We start from the raw sequence: 24,568 nt of genomic DNA, 5'->3' as shown, positions 1-24,568 counted from the left end.
CCCACCCTTTTTGGCTGTTCAGAGCAGGGTCCGTGTTCTTTCTCGAGATTGAAAGGAATGTATTAACATTAGCATGATTCTGAATCGTTGTGACTGCGATAACCACAAATAATCGAACGTGCAAGGTGAAAAGCTGAACCCTGAATCAATTAATTAGTTAGTTTCAATGCGGCACAAGAAAAACACCGATAACATACATAGATTCCAGATGGAATCCGTAAGAAATTCCCAACTAACATAGCACAACTTGAGAACTGCAAAAATCGATAAAGTCCTAACGAAATGCGATTATTGGTCATAAATATCCCTGCCCGTGAAAAAGCAACAGACGCTTTAATCCTATAAAGGTGGGCAAAGACACATTCAAAATTAAGATGGATGTTAAATTTTCTGTACGGAGGTTAAAACAGCGGGGAATTATAATTTATATTAAAATGGCGCACAGTGTTTCAGCTTTGGACGAGAAATAGGGCAGGACCCCCAACTCCTTAACGTGAATCACGGAATAAATAGTGAAAAGACGACAGTACGTAGGTAAATAATGCGAATCTAAACAGGGAGGGCAGAGATCGAACCCAGGAAAGTTCGGCAACGCGAGATTTCGTTTAACGTGCTCTGAACTGCGCTGCGCTAATAAACTCGGCACCTATAACCTTTTTTTCTTTTCGTGCCGGTTACAAATGTACCTCTCGCCAATCTTTCCCTCTTCCAAGAAAACATACATTCAGATTAAAAAAAAAACAAATAAAAAAAAAACATTACATTTTCTAAAAACAGAATCCGACAAAAAGGAAATACCTCAAGAAAGGAAGAGAAGAAAGAGAAAAGAAGGAAGATCGAAACTACTCCAGGTGATTTCACGGTTACCGGATCTCCTGAGCAAATAGCGCAGTTCCTACAGGGTCCCTCTCTCGATCAACTGCGACAAAATAACGCGACGAGCAAACGTGAGCAAGCGGATCGCCAGAAAGTAAGGCGCGGCGGCACTTCCCCGGACGAAAACTAAAAGCGAACGGAGCGCGACACGCTCGGTTTCGCGTCGTAGATTGACCCATCCTTCCTCCTGTATACTGTGCAGGAGCAGCAATTTCTTCCGATCCGCGACAGCTTGTTGCAGCGCGCTCTCCTCTTCAGCGAGACGAGAGGCGCTCTCCCTCGCGCAAAGTTTTCATTTCGAAACAAAAACAAGATAAAAAGAAATCTCTTCACTCCAAATTTTAGCGCATCGTATTTTTTGTCGCAGAACGCCAAGTGGAAAGGAGGGAGCGCCCCCCGTGTACGAGCGTGTGTGAGAAGTGAATGGGGCGCGGCTATCGCGGTGCTCTTATCGAAAACAACAAGGCGCAGAATGATGAGGAAATAATTAGGAGATATACGTGAATCGAAAGTGTGCTGGAGCTACCGAATAAATGGCGAAACTGAGTTTGTTGCCAAACAAAAAAAGGGCTGGTAGCGAAATAACTCACGAAAAAAACCTCGCGAATAAGAACGAACGGACCTTTTTTCAGGGAAGTTCCGCGCATGCGTACACCCTCTCCTCTGGCGTTGCTTCCCGTAGCCGCCATTTTAGAAAGGCACCGTCTCGCACGATCAATATATCCAGCACCTCTTTGTGCGCGTACTTCCTCCTTTTTGACGATTTGTTTTTAGAATCTGTAGTACTGGACACACAAAACAATATAAACCGATACAACGCCAGGATGCCCATGTGTTCTGACGGGCGGAGGCATGTTGAACTGCCCTTCTTTTGTAGTTAGCCGAAAACTCCCCAGACGGCGCTCGTGACTCGAAAAAGGCAGAGCCGTATATTGGTAGAGTTTTACCAACGGGCGGAGCAAAGGCCGCCGCCAGCGCCGAATATTTCCCCCGCGGTTAGAGCGCAAACTAAAAGGGCGACACAGCGTCGACAAATAAGCAGACCTCGACGTCGCAATATTGGAAACGACCTTTAAAGCGAGAAATACAACAGTTTTATCTCGTAGCAGCAATGATCGCAAGTACGCAGTTTCCTCTGGTTTGGAGCGCACGTTCCTTTTTTGTACCTTTGAATATGGACGTGACGAAAACCCCACATGCGCCAAGTTTTTAGCCACCAGGAGTCACACCTTTCTCATCTAGCGACGCTAAAACGGCTTAAATTAGCGGAGTCGCATTTTTAGAGCTCACGACCCCCGCTAGGGGCTGTTTCGCGGCCACTGGTTGGCTACGAGATTCTCACCTATTCAAACCAATGAATGGCCAAACTCTCCCAATACACGGATCTGGAAAAAGGCAATGGAAAAAGGTAAAGTCCCTCGATAAAATGCACGCCTCCATGTACCGCCCACCATTATTGTGGAAACGCGCAACGCGCGTGCCACGAGCGGGTGCTCCGCCGCCATTTGCTTTAAAGGGCCGCACGAGACACGGGCCTCGCACACTGGCGCATTTGACGCTACTTACCGAGACAAACGAAAAGATATAGAAGGGCTTTAGAAAAAAAGGTCGATACCTTTCTATAGAAACGGTTGAGGGCGCGTTCACTACTGTGTTTGTCTGTTATGCGCGCGCACTTTGTGGATGGCCGCAATTGCGCGCGAGCGCTGGCTGGACTGTGATTTAGCACGTGTGGACTGTGATTTTTGTAAACAGTGGAAACGTCTATTTATAAGCCCTCAGCAGAGCACGCGCATGTTCGCCGCTTCGGAAAGCGAGCATATCACGCGCCAGAACCACGAATAGTAAAAGTGGAACCGGCCATGAGTCCTTTTTTTTTTAAAATGTCTCTAAGGATTGACCCGCAAGCTCAACACTAAAATCAAAGGAATAACGAAAAAAAAAGTATGACTAAACTTTAACTTAGCTTAAAAAAAATAAATACGGACCGTCTAATAAAATGCATAAATGACAAAAAAAGTTTAGTGCACACGAGTTACGAGAATTGAAGTAGACGACCAGCCTGCCTCGTGCCCAAAGGCCCGCCCAGACAATCAACCAGAACAATATTAAAAGCGGGAGACGGAACACAGATCCGCCGGAAGGAGGATCTGCGTCCCTCAACTGAAATTTGAAGCAAAAACAAACAAAAAAAGGAAGGAAGTCTACAATACGTAGAGGCGCCTTCCCCTCGTTCCCCCACTGCTCGCAAAACACGCAAGACGCTCAGGCCGAGGGGGGGAATTTCGGTATCGGTGCGGTGTGGAGGTGGGTAAACTCCGACATTAGGCCGCGTTCCTCGAGCGCTCTTACTTTACCGTACTCCGTTTCATCTTACGATGGCCCGCGGCGGCGGAAGCCACGAGCCGTCCCACCGGCCCAACCAGCGCTGTGGACGAATCACGTGACCACGCTCCCCGCGCGTCGCTACATTGCTCCTCCCGAACGTCACGTGAGAATCGCGCGGCACTGGGTCGGGCTTAGGTGGCTCGTAGCGTCCCCCGCGGTCCGACGTTAAATGAGACGGGGCGTGTACTGGGTGCTCGGAGGACGCGAGCGTGGGGAACGTATTACGCAAGACGCGCGCAGCGAAGCAAATAAGCGCGACAACACATCTGATCGCGCTCTTTGTTTACTTCGGAGATCGGTGCAGCGGCTGGTGGAGAGGCAGAGCGAGAAAAGAAACCAAACGTCCAAAATGAGAAAGAAAACTGGGGAAATAAAAGCGGCTCCGGGGGCCTGCGGAACGGAGCCCGAAATGTTATTGCCGCGGAAACGGTTTTGATTCAGCCGAAAAAAGAAAAAGAGAAAAAAAAAAAAAAAAACAGACACTCGCGCAGACCTCGCCGCGCACGCGGAAACCTTGAAGAGCGGGGAAATTTAGATCGCGTAATAATGCGCAACTCCCGAGTCGCGCGGCGGTGGACAGGAAGAGCAAGTCCCTCGCCTTGTTTGCGAAATAAGATCACGTCTTCGAGTGATCTGCTTCTCCTCGTGGAAGACAACATTACAAAGTGAGAAAGAGCGAGTCCAAAGAGCAGACATACTTTGTTTCGTGTACTTCGAGCTATATTAAGACCCAGAAAACTAGTCGATTGGTCTGCATCGGCGCACACTTTATACTCTGGTGTTCTCGGGTCATTGAGTGACTTGTACGGTCCTCGAAAAACAAAAGTACCTTTCGTACCTTTTTCTTTGGGATGATATCTTAGCTTTTCCCATTAACGATATCGACACTGCAAGTTGGCAAACGCCAGACTAATGTGAGACAATCAATTCCATATGCAGCACGATCGCACAAGATTGCGTAAAGCCGGGGTCACACTGTTCATACATTATACAAAAGACAGTCTGCAAACACGAGTCACCTGAGTATGATGTATGAGCAGGGTGATCCCGGTTAAGTAACTACGCCTTCGTTTGCTGAGTCTCCAATTACACTTTTGTTGCTTAAAAAACACACCGCTAGCACCGCTAAACTTCGAAATATAGTTTTGTTTCCCCGGTATTGTGTATAGCTTTATAGATATCCTATTTCCGAAGTTTTGCTTCGGGTGCTATATCACCAAACCGAAATTGCCGTTTGTTGCAGTTCCACTTGAGCGGCACCACTTTTCTAAAGGGGCGATGCAACGATTTTTGTATTTTGTGGAAATACCGATTAGAACGGATCCCTGACGTAAATGACCTGTGAAATACGCGTTTGTTTTTCCCCACGCGCAATCGAAGTCGCAGAAAAAAATTAAGAACAAACGAGCAGAGTTCACCCCCTCAACTCGCAGCCCGAACAAGCGGCCACGTGATCTGGAGCCGATTATATGCCGCCAATGTTGATCATAGCCTCGCGCTGGGGTTGGCAAAGCACAGGACACGCGCTGAGTTCCAGACATTGTTATGGCTCGGCTGTTGTCGTCGTTGCAGCGATTGGACACAGGACACTATCCGAATGCTTCTCGAGCTATCGATTATCACGAGCACAAATCGAGTGTCCACGCCATGCTCGGGTCCAATCTATGAGCCGCATTCAAATATCGTCACTGGGCGGTACAGCTACCGCCCAGCTACGTCATCAGGTTTTGCGAAGGAGAGATTGAATGAAAACACTCGGTTTTGTCCTCGAAATTACAGCGCAACAAAGACGTTTCTTGGTCAGTGGCGCTGCGTGCGAGTATCCTTGACTCCTACTACTGCGAGTAAGTGTTGTAAAATAAAAAGAAGAAAACGTGGAGATGCCCGAGCCGGGAAGAGGGAAGGAAGAGCGACTTCGAAGACGAGCAGAAACCGAGGCACCAGCCCCTTTCCGGGAAACCGGGGAGAGGGACGGAGGGCCGCGTGGAGAGCGCGCCCCACCGTGGGGTCATAAACGACGAGCCCCCCTTCTTGGACCGACGCTTGGTGGGGCGACTTCGCCCTTCTTGTTGCAACGACAGTCGAAGGAGGACGTGCCTTCTCTAACTTTACTTAAATTAGTTTTCAATATCAATAAACCATGTTCTGTTATTCTAAAAACCAACGAGTCCTTTCCCTAATTCCACACTGTTAAAAAGTTGGTGCCGAAACCCGGGATGAAGGAAATTAGGACATGACTTCAACGCAGAACATCCAACGACTGAAAAGTGAAAACGACGAACGAGAAGAAGGCAGGAGCCATCTTGGATAGCCATCTTGGATTCGCCAACGGCTGAGGCAACGAGAAGAAGGCAGGAGCCATCTTGGATTCGCCAACGACTGAGGAAACGAGCTCCGGATCATGGAACGACTCAAGGGGAAACGAACTGCACTGCGAACACAGGTGACCAAACTCCTTTCTGAAATTGATTCGTACATCGAAAGCAACGAGAAAAACGAAAAGAACCTCAGCATCTCCTCCGCAAGGCTTGGCGCCCTCCAAGCACAACTGAACGAGGTGGACGCCGCCATCGAGCCACTAGTGCCGGAAGGAGAAGCCGAGTCAAACTTTGTGCGAACAATTGAATACAATGATCGGGTCGTCACCTGTATTGCAACACTTCAAGAAGAGTTGAAGGAAGTCCGAGGAAGTGCACCACGAAATTTGGATTCATCGCCGATGAGCAACAACGGAAACGCGACAACGACTGCCTGCCGAGTGAGGCTCCCGAAGCTCGAGCTACACAAGTTCGACGGCAAAAGCATCTCTTGGCAAGAGTTCTGGGAGCAGTTCGAGCAAGTAATACACACCAACGACCAGCTAACGACTTTGGACAAGTTCGGGTACCTCAGGGCTGCGGTGACCGGCGAGGCGTCAAGTGCCATCAGGGGTTTGCCTCCCACATCACGGTGCTACGAGGACGCCGTGCTTCTGCTGAAGAAACGCTTCGGAAATGAGGACGTCCTCGTTCAGACACACATGCGGAAGCTCCTAGATCTACAGCCAGTGCGAGACGCCGACGACGTCCGGGGTCTCCGTCGACTCTACGACACCATCATCTCCCATCTCCGAGGACTGGAGGCCCTCGGACAGAAGCATCAGACCTTCGGTGCTCTTTTGTTTCCAGTGGTTCAGCGTGCGCTGCCAAAAGAAATCCTGCTGGATTTTAACAGAACGGTCGTGAACGAGCAAGCATCGGACGTGTCGACGCTGGACGCTTCAGCCGGAGGGATGTCCACCGGATCCGAGGACTCTCAGGAACGACCGACGGAGACAAGCACCACTGAACGAGGTATCGTGACACTATTCTCACGACTGCTTGCCTTTTTGAGAGTTGAAGTCCAGAGCCGCGAGAACCTAGCTGCACAACAAGCTATGGACACGAGGCAACAGCCGCGTGGATTCAGTCAGAAGAAAAACGAGAAAAAAGGAAGTCCCAGAGAACGCTATCAATCCTCCGCAGCATTACTGCATCAAACAACGAAACCTGATAGCTGTTTCTTCTGCAAAGAAAAAAACCACGCGACAGCTGCCTGCTCTGCTGACATTTCAATCGAAGAGAAGAAAAGACTGCTGCGCTTGGAGAGACGATGCTTCCGTTGCACGAAACCTAATCACCGCTCGAATGAATGCAGAAGCAGCATGCAATGCACGAAGTGTTCGAGACGGCATGCGACAACGATGTGCGACCCAGGCTACACGTCAACCAAGGTAGAAGCAAACCGAAATGCGATAACGAGTGTCCCAGTGAATCTGGAAACCGCCACAGGCGAAGCTGCCGGGCCAGCTGTCCTTCTCCAGACTGCAACAATCTGGTGTGCAGGAGAAACCAACGGGATGTTCGTCCGAGCTCTCTTCGACGGAGGGAGCCAACGTTCGTTCATTACAAAGAACGCGTCCGAACGTCTCGAGTGCAAGATCTTGGGACAGGAGACACTGACCGTCGGAGTATTCGGCGGACACCAATCAGAACGAGTATTTAGCAGGGTACTGGTTTCATTAACGGCACAAAACGGCAAGATACATAAGCTCGAAGTTCTTGAAACGGACGTGATATGCGATCAGAAGATCCCTATCCCAGAACCCAACCTGAAGAAACTACTCGGGCAATTGAAGATGGCCGACTCGACTAAAAACGAGCAACGTGGTGATATTGACCTTCTCATCGGCTCAGAGCACTACTGGGACCTTGTGACGGGGAAATCCAGACCACTAAAAGAGAAGCTAAGAGCGGTCGAGACTGCATTCGGATGGAGTATCCAGGGTCCCATGAGAGGAACAGTTCACGACGTACAATGTACGCAAACGATCGCCCTCAAGACATCAGTGGCAACGGCTGAAGCAACAGACTGCTTAGAGCGGTTTTGGACACTGGAGTCAATCGGAGTGACTGAAGACGAAGGAGTTGACTCGGCAAAACAACGGCAGCTAGACTCCTTCGAGGAGACCATCAAACGAGTTGGTTCCCGATACGAAGTTGCTCTTCCCTGGAAATCAAACGTGAATCTCGACGACAACAGGGAAATAGCAGAAAAACGACTGACCCAGCTGACGAACCGTCTCCAAAAAACACCGGACCTGCTTCGCGAGTACGACGCTGTAATGAGACAGTACTGTTTGGAAGGAATGGCAGAGCCGGTAACGACGAACGACGTCGACGAGCAGAAGCCGACCTACTACATGCCACATCAGGCGGTGCTCCGAGAGTCAAGCAGTACGACGAGGTTGCGCGTCGTGTTTGACGCTTCATCGCATGGCAACAGGTCGAGGTCACTTAACCAAAACCTTGAAAGCGGACCTAACTTGACCGCTGACCTCGTTGGCTTGCTACTCAACTTCAGAAGCCACAGAATCGCGTTGGTGGCAGATATCGAAAAAGCATTCCTGCAGATTGTAATACAGGAAGAGGACCGGGACGCATTGCGCTTCCTGTGGTACCAGACGACGCCAGACGCGAATGAACCGCGACCCCAGGTACAAGCTTGGCGCATGACGAGAGTTCCCTTCGGAACAACAGCCAGCCCATTCCTGCTCGTGGCAACCCTCAGGCATCATCTGAAGAGCATGAAGGAAGACTACCCAGACACAGCAACGATTCTTGCGGATTGCCTCTACGTCGACGACCTCCTGACGGGAGCAGAAAACGAGGAGGAAGCTATGAGGCTTTACAACGACGCAAACGCCATCTTCGGGACTGCTTCCATGACACTCCACAAGTGGGCCTCAAATAACCAGAGTATGAACGAACGCTTCGTGAATGACAGTTGTGAGGCCAAGCACCTAGGATATCTAACGGGCGTCCTCAAGGTGTTGGGACTGACGTGGAGCCCCCACACTGATCACCTGACGTTCACTCCATCGACGACTACGCAACCAGATTCTGGAATGAGCACGAAGAGATCCCTTCTCAAAACAACGGCTCGCCTGTACGACCCCCTCGGATGGTTGTCACCATTCACTGTTAGGGCAAAAGCTCTATTCCAGCAGCTATGGCAACGACATGTGGAATGGGATGAAAAACTGCCACAGGACTTGGACTGGAAATGGATGCAATGGTGTAGTGAACTGAACGATCTGCAAAACATTCGGGTGCAGCGCTACTACCAAGCCGGCACGACTGGAAGTGCGGAGAAAACTACCCTGCACGTATTTGCCGACGCCAGCTCGATCGGGTACGGAGCAGTGGCTTACATCTGTGTCACAGACGCGGATGGAGGTACTACATCGACCATCCTGATGAGCAAGTCACGAATCGCTCCAGTCAAGCAACTGACACTACCGCGACTGGAGTTGATGGCATGTCTGTTGGCGGCCAGGTTGCACAGCTACGTCATGCGAAGCTTGAAACAAACGCCAGACGAGTCACACTTCGGGACGGACTCAACGATAGCTCTGCATTGGATCACAGGGGAGCTATCTCAGTGGAAACAGTTCGTGCAGAACCGGGTGACTGAGATTCAACGCCTCACCGACATCTCTGCGTGGAGACACTGCCCCGGACTGGAAAACCCGGCAGATCTCATGACCAGAGGGATCGGTGCTGATCAGCTTGTTGACAGTTCTCTTTGGTGGGAGGGAGCTCCGTGGATCAAGATGCACGAGAGCTCTTGGCCACACTCCCCACTAGTGGATGACTCTCCGCCGACAGCGTTGGTGGAGAGAAGGACGATTGAGGTGCTCCAGGCAACGAGCTCCACTGCGGTTCCTTCAGTGCTGAACATTGAACGCTACAGCGATGCAGCACGCCTCTTTCGGGTGACAGCGTGGATTCTGCGCTATGTCGGCAAGCTACGGCATGTAAACAGTAACACCGGTCAACTTACAGCCATCGAACTGGATCAAGCCGAAAAATACTGGATACGTCAAGTACAGCGGGAAGAGCTTCAACGGGAAATCGGGAGTACACAAAAAAGGGAGCGTCTTCCATCGGACTCGCCTCTACGAGACATCCCAGTGCACATTGACGATGACGGCATTCTCCGTGTCACCGGTAGGCTTCAACAGAGTGACAAGCCGTACTCTGAACGACACCCCAGCGTATTGACAGGCAGACATCGCTTGGGAGAATTGCTTGTCCGACAGTCGCATCGTCAGGTGCTACACGGGGGAGTTCGGGACACCCTGGCCCAGCTTAGAGAGAGGTACTGGGTGGTGCGGGCACGGCAATTGGTGAAGAAGATAATCAAGGGATGCGTGACGTGCCAGCGCTTCAATGCCCGTCCGGCGACGGAAGTGACCGCTCCGCTTCCACGAGACCGAGTGACACAGGCTCAACCCTTCGAGGTCACTGGCGTCGACTTTGCAGGACCACTGCTGGTAAAGGGAGAAAACGGACTGCACAAGTCCTATGTGACTTTGTTCACTTGTGCCGTAACGAGAGCGATTCACTTAGAGCTCGTCAGAGATATGTCCACCGAGTCATTTTTGATGGCGCTGAGACGTTTCATCTCACGAAGAGGTGTCCCTCGGACCATTTACAGCGATAACGCACTCTCATTCAAGAAAGCCAACAGAGACCTCCAACAACTATGGAGCGCTATTCGTGATCCCGAGGTCCTTGGTTACGTTACCAACGCACGAATCGAGTGGAAATTCATCGTCGAGCGCGCCCCATGGTGGGGCGGGTTCTACGAGCGCCTCGTCGGATCAACGAAGCTCTCACTAAAGAAAGCGATTGGTGCCAGATGTTTAAATTTCGACGAGTTGGCAACAACACTGACCGAGATCGAGGCGGTATTGAACTCGAGACCGCTTACTCACGTCTACGACGAACCCGGAGAGCCCGAGCCTCTCTGTCCGTCTTTCTTTTTGACGGGCAGACGACTGACGACGCTGCCAAGCATGGGGAAGAAAGATGTCGAAGCTGTTCACACCGACCTCCGCAGGTTTTGGACCCACCGACAGATGATAACGGAAGCCTTCTGGCGCCGATGGAGCCAAGAGTACTTGGTGGAACTGAGGAACGTGCAAAGCCAGAAAGAACGCCAGGGAAAACTGCTGGAAGAGGGTGATCTGGTTCTTCTCCGAGACGGCCTGCGGCCCCGACAGCAGTGGAGACTCGCTAGGATCCAGAAGGTGTTTCCGGGAAGAGACGGCAAAGTACGATCATGCCTGCTCAAGATGCCTGGAGGGTCAACGCTCAAAAGACCCATACAGTTATTGTACCCTCTAGAGATCGCATAACGGGACAAAAAAATGACGCTGTCATTTTGGGGGGGAATGTGTTGTAAAATAAAAAGAAGAAAACGTGGAGATGCCCGAGCCGGGAAGAGGGAAGGAAGAGCGACTTCGAAGACGAGCAGAAACCGAGGCACCAGCCCCTTTCCGGGAAACCGGGGAGAGGGACGGAGGGCCGCGTGGAGAGCGCGCCCCACCGTGGGGTCATAAACGACGAGCCCCCCTTCTTGGACCGACGCTTGGTGGGGCGACTTCGCCCTTCTTGTTGCAACGACAGTCGAAGGAGGACGTGCCTTCTCTAACTTTACTTAAATTAGTTTTCAATATCAATAAACCATGTTCTGTTATTCTAAAAACCAACGAGTCCTTTCCCTAATTCCACAGTAAGCTCGTGTAAAATGAAAAATATTCCAATTGGATATCGTTGCACCGCCCCTTTAAGTCAATTATCGTAGTAGTATCAGTCACCCTCGGATGCAATCACTCGAAACATTTACCGACTCACGCGATATAGTTTCACTCGCTCGCCGAAGGAACTCAACATAACTGCGTGTGCGAGTAAGAAATACCCAGCTGGTTACTCGATACACTCAAACTAAAGTGGGTGTCGGCAATCCGTTGAGAGACACGATCGGAACAACGTATATACGTCAAACTCGGGACTTCCAGTGACCGGATTCGCACCACTGGAGGAGCAGCCTCCAAACGAAGTGGATCCAGCACACCGTTTCGGGCAACACCACCCAGAATAACCAAGGCCTGCGAACGTGGAGGCTTCTGGAGGCGACATGACACCACCAGAAGTGAAAAAGCCAGAAGAGCGAAGGGACACCAGCCCCAACGAAGACCGCGATGGAGGGCAGCGGCCGTTACGAGCCATTTCGGCCGATCCAGCGATGTGGACGTATCGCGTGACAAGCGCTCAGCGCGTCGCCGTGCTTGGTCACGTGGCACACACACACTTGCGGTATAGGATTGGCATCGACGCCTAGTAGCGTCCTCCGTCATTCATCTTAAGCTGGAGCAGGCTACAGCGGTGCCTGCTGAGTCCTGACAGAGAGCGGAAAAGGTTCGCAGTCCCGACACACTATCAAAGGCGCCACTGGACGGTGAAACGTTTGCTGGGTTGATTCATAGCGGAGGCGCCGAACCATTACCCAGAAAATAACGCGTCGATCGAAGGTACGAACCAAGTCGAAATGATCGCCATGCGATCAGGGCCGATTACGGTAGGTAGAAAGCGTGCCTACATTTCGGTGCGCGCTTACTACGCGCGGTCAAAATAAAAATAGAATTAGCCCTTCTAAATATTTCTACCGAGAAAAATAAAACAAAGTCCACATGGAAGGCGCGAGGGCGCAGTCGATGGAAAATATTTGCATTAACGTCGCTTAATGAGAACATAACAGGCGTGCGCTCATTTGTTTCCGAACGGCACACCTGGCAACGTCGCTAGAAGCCAGACGTCTGTCGCAAAACGCAAAATAGTTAATCGACACGAGAAGAAGAAATATAAATGAAATGGCTATAAACTTGGGCGCATAGAAACCATTAGACCACGGAGCAAGAGTCGAACGTAAAAGAGAAAGGGAGCGCATAGGTTGGCCTGCTCTATTCCTATAAAGGGAGTATTTACTGACGTAATGTCGTCCTCCATTTTGTTGTTGCGACTACGTGTGGCGGGTGCCAAAGGCGAACATTCGGAAAATTCACGTGACACCCTCAAATGCTTGTCTCATAACGCTGACATTGAACAACAAAATGGCGGATTAACGAGTGAATATGCACATTCCTTTCGTCCCTTTTTGCTGGCATACACTTAAAAGTTAAAACCCGATGCTTGCAAAAAGAAAAAATAAAGGACAAAAAAAAACGATTAAAAAAATTGCCGTCTTTTGATTTGTTTTTATCAATCTGGTCATATGCACAATAGACTTGTTCCATGACCCGAGGCGTCTCATCGCGGTGTAATGCCACGCTATGCATTGTGGGCGACAAAATCCATACGCGCTCCGTTCCAGGCCCACAGGGTCACAGAATAGAACGCGCGCGGTGACGGATCTATGGAAGTTGTCCATTGTATTTTATGACAGACGCAACGGACACTAAAGGCTCTGTTCTACTCCGACGTCGAACGTAGCAAACGCGGCGCAGCAAGTGAACTTTCTTCGACCATGGCACGCCTCACTCTTCGAGGCTAAATCAGAGTTAGCTCGATTACAAATGCAATTGCGCATTAATAATGCGCGAAGTTCGGTCTGACCACAGTGGCTGGTAGCCTTGTAGCGAATTTCCGAGCTCCCCTTCTCGTCAGCGAGTGGCAGAAAACACGAAAAGCTCGGACGCCCCATCGTGAGCGGATGCATGCAGCGGCGAGCCTCGGGGTTCCGCTAGCGTTGCCGCTCGAAATCCGCGTCGGGCGAACCTATTTCTGAGCCGAAAGAGCAGAAGGGCGCGAGCGAAGTTCGTCATTCGCCGGCGAGGAGGGCGCCGGAGAAAGTCCGGCGGCACTTGAAAGCCTCCAGACCGCCGTCATAAGTTATCTCGCATCCCGGGGATCTATTATGCTCCGACCAGGAAACCCCGTTCCCCACCGGCACCCCTCCAAGACTTGCGCGCAGACGCAACCAAAAAAAGCAAAAAACAAAAAAAAAAAAAGAACACAAGTGCGGGGGGCGCCGTAGACAGAGCAGCTATTTCGAGGACCTCAAGGTCGCACCGACGATAATAAAAAATAAGCAGCTGCAAAAGAAAATAAAAATGAAACAAAGGACGATGAAGGGAAAGAATTGCGCATCGAGATGATTTTCTTTACCCGATGGGAACTGAAGGAGACAAATCGAGTGGTGGTTTAAAGATCACTCGAGTCCCAAAGTATCACCCGCGTTCCTTTACTCGTTCAAATACTATATATAGTTAATTAGGTCAGGTCCGTTTGTTGACTCTACCACAGATGCTGGTCATCTTTACCACCGAGTCGTTGACATCCTCAGGTTTGGTCAGCGCATGGCGACGCTTAATGACTCTGAGCCACGGCGATGCGATCTATCAGAAATCTTTGTGATAAAGCAACTGATTACCGGAGCAGCGCAACACAATTGTATACAGATGAAGCTCGGAAAGATAAGTGCTCTATAACACACGCTTCTTGAGACATCGCGCGACTTTCCCGATTTGCGTCCTGTACTAAGCCCGAAGCGGAGAAATAGTTGCTTAACACCTAAACAAGAAACACAGTTGTTTCAGATTTGCCGCGTGGCTCGGCTAGGGAAACGTCTGTGTTGACGGCTATGGAATGTATTCGTTATTCGCGGCAAAATGCAAAACAAAATGAGCTACCTTTCACGGCCTATTACGTTCGGCGGTATTCATATTGTGCCCATTCGGTCAAAGCTTTTATTCGGAGATTTTTGGCGCCATCTGAGTGACACTAAGAAAAGTTTCAAAGGGGGGTCATTTCACAACATCTACGATAATATACACTGCGAAGCAACTTCGTGAATCTAGAAACAAGGCGGGCCGTTCATTTTCTTCGACCAATAAGTTAGCTCACACAACCCAACTTTTACTGGCATTCCGATGGTAACTAAATATAAACCACGACCCTGATTTGTGGTATCGTGGGAGGGAAAAGCAAACAGCTCATCCGGCGTCCTTCCCCGTAATAACCACCACGCGATGCGCTGCCCTAGCTAGGGCGATACTAGCAAGGCAGCAACCCCGGAAGACAGCAACTTGCCCCTCTTTTAAACAATCCATTAAAACAAATTGACCGCAACATGCTGCACAGCTGAACGTCATAGGCCACCCCAGGTTTTCCCACGGTCAGCCGGAAGTAATCGTTGTGGCAAACCTGTGAAATCTGGTGCTAGTTTCTATAGCGCTCTCAACAAGAAAAATTAAAAAAAAAAGAGTGAAAAAAGGTTGCCCGACAGGGCAGCGAATAAGTCAATTAATGCGAGGTAAGGACAAACTCGAAGGTGCGTGATAGGTCATCTCCAAGAGGTGAAGCAGAAGAAGCAGACAACAGGCGCACAAAGAACGAACGGGTCAGATGTCATAAGCGAAAAACGCAAACGAAGCCGAACGTCGCGATCTCAAAGAGCGAGGAGATCAAAGGATATGGCGTTAGGATTGATCCCAGCACCCCTTCCTTCTCTACAGCCAGACGCGCAAGCTGCCGTTACTTGGCGCGGCCGTCTCGAATAAGACGCGGACCAATCGCGCGACACATTCCCTGGACACACGAATGCAGGACAGCTCCGATGATCGGAGCGACACGCGTTGAGGAAACAAAGGCGGACCGCGTCAAGTTATACAGGAGCGAAAACCATCGCGAAAAAAACGAATGAAAGGAGCCGAAAGGACGGCAGAGAAAGAAAGAAAAAAGAAGAAAACAAGACAACAAAGCTTGGCAGCTATGCCGGCGACGGTGGAGTGGCGGGGTCCGCCTGCTCGATAAACTCTTCATTAAGGCGGGAGGGAGCGGCCCGTACCATTACGACGGGAGGGCAGGCCCGCATCAGCACGACACCCCGATTTCCGTCGTGCGTGCCACGCGCCTCCCACGCCATCTAGTGTGGCGACACGGACTCCGCTTAGTGATAAATAATGAACCCTCTCTCCTCTAACGTCTCGCCTTTATTGAGAGACCGTGCCGGGACATTGAACTCGCTGGGACCCCGTGAAAGTTAAATCCGAAGTCCGGAGAAATGTTTGATGGTCACTGATTTGCCCCACATGCGATTGCAGGAAGGGCACCTGGCGGCCTCTAGAGCAACTAAATGAGCTGCGCTTGGAGTTTCGGCAGACTGTTCCCTGACATCAATTAATCAATCAATTCGTTAGTTCCTCTTCATCTGAGAAGGGAAGGAGGGGTAAAAAAGCAGCGTGTCGCTACTTGACGAAGTCCCCGCCTCCCCTTTACATCAGCAGAAGAAACACAACATATGAGTGGGTGCCTCCATTTTGGTGCTTGTGAAGAGCAGACGCAACTGCCGATCGTAAGGATTCAAAAGTGTAAACTCCTTCAGCAATACATTCGGTGATAGGAACCTCATGTAATATTGCTTTGCTCTGTCGCGAACTGTAAGAACATTTGTTTTTACAGTTCGCGACTGTAAATGACAGCTGTAGGTATTGACACGCCTGTTCGCAGATGATTGCGTTTTATATCCTAGTGTAAACATTTACGTGATTCTGATCTTTTACAATCTGATTTAGATAAAATATTCAGTTGGTGCCGGACGTGGGATTTAAGTCTCAATGCTGACAAGTGTGTCCACGTCACTTTCGGGAAAAAAACGCCGACATCTTATAGTGTTAGTCTATTAATTATCAAGATTTACATAGAAGCACACATGTGAAGTACCCTGTAGTCATTTTATCGAGCGATCTTTCTTTTAATGCTCACGTAACATAATCTGTACAAAATGCTGGTAGAACGTTAAATTTCATTAACAAAAATCTACGCAGTGTTCCCGAAGAGCTAAAAGAAACTGCTTACTGCTGCTTGGTAAGACCGATGCTTGAATATGCGTGTTCTGTGGGACCCGCACCAAGCGTACCTTGCCATTAAAATATAAAAAAAAAAAGATTCAAAACCGTCCTGCAAGGTTTGTACAGGGAAAGCACAATAGAACATCCAGTGTGACAGAAATTAAATACGAGCATATTTTTGCAATCATTTTTCACGGGAAATGTTTGACTTAAATCATCGCAAAGCCAGTGTGATTTAATTCCGATTTAAATCATCTTGAGTTTTATTCTCCACCCTGGTTTGAATAACTAAAAAGAAACCGCCGAAGCTCTCTTTTAAAGGACAAAAGTGGCAAAAAGAAACACCTTTGTAGCGCTTCGTCGTTTCCAGTTAAGCTATTCCCGCCCCTGCTCGGGTCTCAGATACGTATAAAGATGAATTGATTCTGATGTGAAAGGTTTCAGGGCCTGAAAATTGCTTTCGAAAAACAACCCGTCCGAGAACAAAAACAAAAGTAAAACTCGGAAGTAATTTGCAAAAGTTGTACCGGGTAAACAACAGAGTACCGTCTTCCAAAGCTTCCATCCAGCATTCAGTTCGCCTGGATAGAGGGTCACGTTCAATGGCATCCAAAACTTCTATTCCCAACCCTGTAGCTAGTTTCTTGGCTAAAGAAACACTTTGCGAAGGTCCTCCCCAAGAAAAATAGCTACACCTAGAGACACTAAGCAGGCTGCAGGCATAGAGAAGCGACAATCCGATCCCCCGTTGTCTTCTGTGTCGAGCCATTTTTGTTGGCTAGTGCAGAGCAAACGCAATTGCCGATTACTACGATCCCAAAATGCGGTTTCAGGGGCTTCCGATACGGTTCTAGGAAGCTCAGGCGATAATAGAGAGTTTTAGGAAACCGTTTTTGCACGTCCCATACGGCACGATGGGCCCTCGGGTACGAGCTGTGCATATCCGAGTCTTCTTTGGTAGCGCACACGCAGTTCGTACCGGAGGGCCCATCGCACCGCATCGTAAGTGCACAAACGGTTCCCTAGAACGGCATATTAGGGAGTTTTAGCGAGTCGTTTTCGGAGCATTCGAAATCATGAACGATGATGAGGATTGCGTTTGACCGGCAGCGCTATCTTCTAATAAACATGTGAAACGTTATCCAGCGTGCAAAAACTGCGGTGGCTCGTGTTTCCGGCGTACTATTGATGTAAATTAGACGACCGACGTAACATCTACCGGTCGGAATTTCAAAACCCAGGGAGCTAGACAGAGTAAAAAGTGTCTGAACTACCGCAAAAGCAGGTGGTGTGCCTGCGTCATCTTGAAATTGAACGATCGTTCACGTTCTGTGCCGTCGAACCAAATGCTCTCGCCTGCCCGCGGTTGCCACGGCAACTACTCAGCCCGCAAATCGCAAAAAAAAATTACTGGCATGCGTAGTTTACAGCATTTGCAATCGCTTGCCATTGCGAGCCGTCCTCGAAATAATTTGGTTTAGCCTCTCAAATGAAGCAGTCCCTAAGCCTAGCGCTCGGCTGGGGCGGCGGACAAACCGACCGCTATATCTTTTTCCCCCCGAGTCATGAACGGTGCTGGATGCGTTCCAGTGACGACTCCAGCGGCCGGAGTGAGAGAAACGAACGAAAAGAACCTTTTGAAGCCCCCAACGACTCGCGCGCGTAGGCACAGTGGCGTCGCCGACGCGTGCGAGGACGAACCGTTCGTGTGAAAACCACTCGCTAAAACTCCCTATTGTCTCGCTCCGATGCGGACCGTTTCAAATTTTCTGAAGGACGGAAAAAAATTTCCCACGCTTTCAAATAAAGAATAATAACAAAAAAAAGACTGGCAACAATAATTTTAAGCACCAAGTTTGGGGCTAAAGTGTGGCTACTCTGAAGCGTGACCTATTTGGTGGCATTAGCTATATACCATGGTCAAAAACAATACCGGTTCATTGAACAAAGCAAAAAAAGTAGACGAAATAAAAGCAGCACACAGAATGCGCACAGGACGGTATGCACACCCCACCCCCTCGCTGTTACTGATTCGGGTATGCTAGGGGCAGTCTTAGATGCATCGTCCGTTGAAACTACAAGCTTTACGTGTTCAGTGATGAAACCTTGCGGAAGCGTCGTCCAATCACTCGTTATAGCGCGGCAGAAATGAATTACCATGGACAGCGTAATGAGAACTGCGAAGAACATCACAAAAGAGATGAAGGCGCAGAAAGAACCGGCAAGGAAGGGGGAACGAGGAAGGCAGTCTATGTTTGCGTCCTTGTCCAACGAGGCCAAGATCCGTGTTCCTCGGCTTCTATTTCAGATAGGCTTCGTCGTAATTCGCCGTTACAAAAGAAACCAAAAGAACACGAAACCGAGGGCCGCCGTTGTCTGGCTGAGTAATTGCTCAGCAGAGATCGCGGAGAAAGCACTCCGCCCATGACGTCGCGAGGGCGAGGTCGACCGACTGCTGACGCGGCGTTCCCGAACGGGAGGAATCCGAAGGACGAACTGACATCGCGATATATTATCAGAACACAGACGAAACAACATTTGGTCGCCGTTCCTAATAGAGCAGAACACTAAAGTCAGAAAGGACTCGAGTTTCCGCGGAGCCACAAACCGCATGCCCTTCTTCAAACTATTTTTGTTTCCAAAGGCAGCTGTTGCTTAAGGTTCAGACATATGCGACCAGCCAATTAAATCGAAGTGTGGGCTTATCTAATTAATTTATTAAATCCGTCGCTATGTGGAAATTGCGGTCGAATATGAGGCGCACGTGGCTGACCTGGCTATTCGGTTCAGTTGCAGCTAACGCGACCGACGCAAAATGTGTGAGATCAGTTATAGAACTGAACGATGTAGCCGATCGTGGCTGGACATAAGCACGATCTTCTCGACGAGTGGCGCACCAGCTCAATTTGAATGCATCTGAAAAGGCGTTCAATGCATAAGGCGGAATTCTCCTCTTTCATGTTGCGGTTTCCCGGCTGTGGCAGAATGCAGTGTCCGGGATCCCTTTTTTCAGTGTATAAAGCAAACCCAAATGCCTCAGGCAACGTTTCAGACGCTTCTGGACTTGCTCAAAAAGGCTAAAAAAAGAACACATTTAAAGATTGCAAACACGTCACAAAATATGTAAAAAAAAAAAAAAAAAAAAAGGGGACACGAAGAAGTCACATTGCGTACACGACAACCTAACAGACTGAGTGTCGTCTTGCCCGTTATTTCCTTTCTACCTGTCTCAGGGCTTAGATAATAATATCTCCTAACCAGCTCCCATGCACTTTCCCTGTTCGAAAAAACCAATTAGGTTTTCGAGAAATCCTTGATGTGACAGTACACGAGTCTAGAAAGTGATACTGGAAAAGAAAAAAAGCAACATTTCAAAAGTCAAAATACACAAATTAAACCAGCATTATTGCAATTGTCAAATGTCTTTGTTCTCGAACCGCAGTTTCTTAGTGATTATGAAACATTAGCCGGAGATTTCCACGAAATCTAAAATAACATCGACAGACCGCCAAAACAATGTTAATCTTAATTTCTTCCGTAAAACAACCTGAACGAGAAAAGTCCGCGAAGGCATTTTCACGGCTCGTCGGTGCATAGTCACCGGAAACTGGTCGCGAGAAGAATTGACAACGTGGCTTGCACATGACGTCATTTCCGATGCCCTCCAGAGAAAAGGGGAAAAAGGAGCTCCCCTCTTATCAGGACCCTCTTTTGTGCCTCCCGGATTTGCACAGGCGCCGCCATTCTCCTCCCAGAAGATTATAGAAGATTAACCTTAACCTGTCACTCAAATTCTTACAAAAGCAGCTTCCCTCTCCTCCTCTTACATGGTGGTCAAGAGTATGCGGTGTGACGTCAGTGCAAGGAGCCTACAGACCTTTTCCACAAGGGCGCCGCCATCTTGGAATGTCGTCACTTCCAGTATGGGCGACGACAAAATAATAAAACGTTTCAACCTGTAACTAGCAAAAAAATAGAGGGGAGCCAAAACGAGAATGTGTGACGGTTAGGCTTATATCCTAAATGCCTTCTATTGGCGTGGCAAAGGCAAAACAATGTTTTCGCCCATACTGGAAGTGACGTCAATTCAAGATGGCGGCGCACTTGCAGAAAAGGTCTATAGAGCGCCGCAGCCAGCCCGACCGATTTACTCCCTCGCGTTCACCTCTGAACTGGTGGCTTTATCCCCCAAAAACAACGGGCACGTTTTGTCCACGCTAATCGTTAAAAAGAAAAGCAATGCTATTTGGCTTTCGTACAACATCCCAAACACTACACCGCACGCAGAAAGCGCAGGGGGGCTTTCTACGGGGCTGGGGCAGCCTCGAACCCGATCCTTGTCGCTCAGGCACCAAGATTCCAAAAGTGGGCGCGCAAGCCTGCGCAACGAGCGATAAGCGTTCCCTTACCATTCTCGCGCAGACTGCTCGCACGAGTCGCGCTGGGGATTCTCCGCGAATAAACCCGAGACCAGGCCAGACGCCAGCCACGATTAATTAGTGAAGCGAAGCTCGACTCGCCGCCAACAACTCTCTCCTCGAGACAGACGCGCGCCGTGCCGGGGAAAGCGGGGAGGAAGACGCGGTCGCCGAGAACAATTATTGTTCGAAATAGCAACAAATTCGGGGAGGGCGGCGAGTGCGCGTCTTCTTCGAGCGACGCCTTTCTTCTCCCTCCTTTACCCCTCGCTGCTCTCCATCTTCAGCCCGATCCCCCGTCGGTCCGTCGTCCCGGCTTAAAACATCGCCCATTTCTCTTTTCTCGCAGTCCCGTGCTGCGCGAGCACTATTTCGGAGCCTGGCAGCACCTGCACGCGCTCTCTGATCCGGGCGCGACGAGAGCGGATTCCGCCCGCCTCGAGGCTTCCCTCGAGCCATGCTTTGCTTCAAGTCAGAGCCACGAGCCGATGGGGACAATCGCAAAACGTGCGACGCCAAATAAAACGCAGTGGATGCGCGAACGACTTAATAGTACGTGTGTTTGTAGTTGCGCGTCTTGACTGAGCTTTGACTTCAGGTGAAACCAAGTATACAGCTCCCACCTATCCAACCTCTAAAATACACACTAACTCGTGCGTGTGACGTCATCATATACATCAGCGGTGGCTGTGCCACTGGCCACGCACGTTTACGTCTCAACAGCATCCCCCGCCCGCGTCTGCCCTTGCGCAGTGCCCACAGCCTTTACGAACAAATGTATTTGTAAACAGTGTGCCGGTGTGTGACACCCTGACTGGGACAGGATCCTTAAACATATGCAGCAGGTGTTTCCCGCATAGAGCTTTGCGGAAGAAGGGCTGCCGAGTCACGCGGTGAACGGCAACAAAAGGAAGCGGGATATCACCGCAACGTATTAGTGGTCAATGTCTAGAGCTCGATACTCTAGCCTGAACCTGAGATAAAAGAATGTGATAAAACCTCATTCGCACTTTTAGACATACAAGAGCCCAAACACGCATGCGTGTGTAGACGCACGAACACTTGCGAATGTAGAGACAGAAAGAACGCTACGTGAGATCCGAGCGCAGCTCACTTCATAAACAAAATGACACGCTCACGCCAGCAGCATCATATTAATCCAAGTATCCACACAAATATCTAAAGGCAAAATAACACTAATAACGTTCGAACAGTTCGTGGTGTACGACACAGAATCACAATAATGCGATGCCCATTGAAATTCCCCGCTTAGCTGCAGGGACTTGCCAACTTATCACTCCCTAGCGGAGACATCAGACTGTGTTTTAACGCATGCGCACAACCATTCCGCTATCTAAACCTGCATATAACAAAGTTGACAATTTAATCGAGATAAATGAACGCATTTCCACGAGCGTGTCCCTGTACTTATTAGGACAATGAAAGCAAGAAGAACAAAAGAGGAGACGAAGACGTATACACGCTCCTTTTTGTCCCCTTTTTGTGTTTTGTTTTAGAGTTTTTAATATTTTACTCTTTTCATGTGGTTTGAAGATTTAGCTGTGAACATTATTTCTGGGCGAAAGGAGGCTATCCCGCAGTTGACGCTCAGGTTGACAAATAACATAGCGCGAGACAGTGCGGCTCGTCACGACTGGAGCAGACAGGCGACGACGAGAGAAAAGACGCCATTATGCGGTCGGTCGGTAGACCACCGTGGCTATAGCTTTCCTCCAAACAGTTACAAGCGTCCCCAAATTAGAACAAAATGCGTCGTCATCTCGCGTATACAAATCTCACTAAAAGCATTCTTCCACAGTTTTCTGTCGCTGCTCTTCGCCGCGTTCGACCACGATCTCTGAAAAGCGGCCCAGCGGTGATCCTGCCCGCAACGCGATCCATATACGTTGGCTTCCCGCGTTCCCGATCTCCCCAAAAACCGATCCGACGGCGCGGAGGGACCACTTGCGATTCGGGCGCAGATGCCCGCAGGCAGCAGCACAGCCTCATCGGGCGTTGAACCTGGGTCCGATCAATCAGACTCAGACGTCAGGGAAGAGAGCGAGATCTTATCGCCGGTATGGTATCGCACGCCACCAGCGGTCGGTCACGTGACAACTGTGCCCAAAAGGAATGCGGCTTCGAGCACTTTTTTTGTTTGCCACGGACGGTACTCGAAATAGACAAGTTTACCACTTCCCACCCGAGTCCCCTTAGTTACACACTGACACACGTTTGCTACTTGACTGGATAAGTGGAACATAACCTGCGTTCCCCCAGAGGCTAAGAATATATATATATATATATTCACATGGTTCAGTCGCCTATGGAGGGCGCGAGTCACGCTCTACTTAGGTGGAAGTAACCATTTTCTATAGTAAATCTATTCTACCTTGGGAATCGCCATCCAATACGTCTGAATGTTTACTAATTGTGTTTTTATGCCCCCGTGTTTATGCAACAATGGGCACCGATTGCGTATTGTGGAGTTTAAGAGAGTCCCGACCGATGCACAGTCAGGCCCAATTCACATGGTACGATTTTGCTCGCGATTTCGCAGCTGCGGCAGTGAGCCCCGCAGCCTCCGCCACGCGCTTTGTGCCACACGAGCGACATCGCAACTGTGAAATCGCAAGCGAAATCGCAAGCAAAATCGCACAATCTTGATCAGGATTTACACATGTCCGCGTCTAGCGCTGATGCGGTAAGGGGAGCTTTACGTCTTGCAAGGTGTATCACGGTGCAGCGCACAAAAATTAAAACGCGTCCAGGAGTCCACACAGCCCTTTAGAACGTGCAATTTTGCTCCGCGTGTCACCGGAGAAAGAAAGCGAAGGAAAAAGTAAAAAGTTTTCGCGAATTCGCGCCTAGGAGCTGGCATTTTCGCAGATCAAAATTCCGTTTTCTCACAGAGCGAATGAGGTGACGTTAGCAGTTCCCGATCCCCTTACGATTTTCCTGTTTCTTGCTCTCGACTGCTCCGAGACGAGACAATAGTGCATGCGCGTAAACGAAGAAGAAATACAGCGAAAAGGGACGCGGGCCTCTTTGATCCGAGGGAGTGTTCCTGGAAAAGTCGAAAAGGGAACGGCCCGGACAGACTGCGGTGTCTAAAATACCTTCTCCGACTCGCAGAACAAGAAAACAAATAATAAGAAAAAGGTGAAACGACGACTTCTGGCCAGAGTAGTCCTTTGAGGATGCTACGAGTCAACCCACCCAATACCCAACCGTATCCGCTGCTACCAGTAATCCCATTGGGGTTTCTACTCTCGACCGACTAAGCCAATTTGGGGAAATATCAGACGCCGAACACAGTGCTCGACAATTCTTCTATACAGTTTCCACCAAAAAGAAGCGTAGAGTAAAAGAAAAGTCCAGCTCTTCGGGGAACATTACTAATCTGCACCTTTATGAAGAGAATTAATATACCGTATTTTCCGGTGTATAGTCCGCACCCGGTGCATAGTGCGCACCTGGTGCTTAGTCCACACGAAAATCTTCTCATACAGGGCACGCCTTGACAAATGTCTGATTTCTTAGCTCACAAAAAGCCTAAATATACATAAACTATCATTAACATACTCTTTCATTCACAAAATCCGTCTCGTCATCATCAACGACACTGAAAAAAAAAAAAAATTCAGCCTTTCCACTTTGGTGAAGAAGG

The 24,568-nt window shown here is 49.5% G+C and overlaps 1 protein-coding gene across 2 annotated transcripts in view; it reads right to left on the bottom strand.

Moving 5' to 3' along the window:
- LOC8024530 (poly(rC)-binding protein 3) overlaps nt 1–24,568 on the bottom strand; it is a gene marked incomplete at its 3' end in the record, with an annotated part of 460,140 nt that overhangs the window by 121,320 nt on the left and 314,252 nt on the right.

Source organism: Ixodes scapularis, unplaced genomic scaffold, assembly GCF_016920785.2.
Source record: "Ixodes scapularis isolate PalLabHiFi unplaced genomic scaffold, ASM1692078v2 PGA_scaffold0__279_contigs__length_252992795, whole genome shotgun sequence".
Taxonomy (NCBI): domain Eukaryota; kingdom Metazoa; phylum Arthropoda; class Arachnida; order Ixodida; family Ixodidae; genus Ixodes; species Ixodes scapularis.
This window is presented reverse-complemented; position numbering and strand designations above follow the sequence as displayed.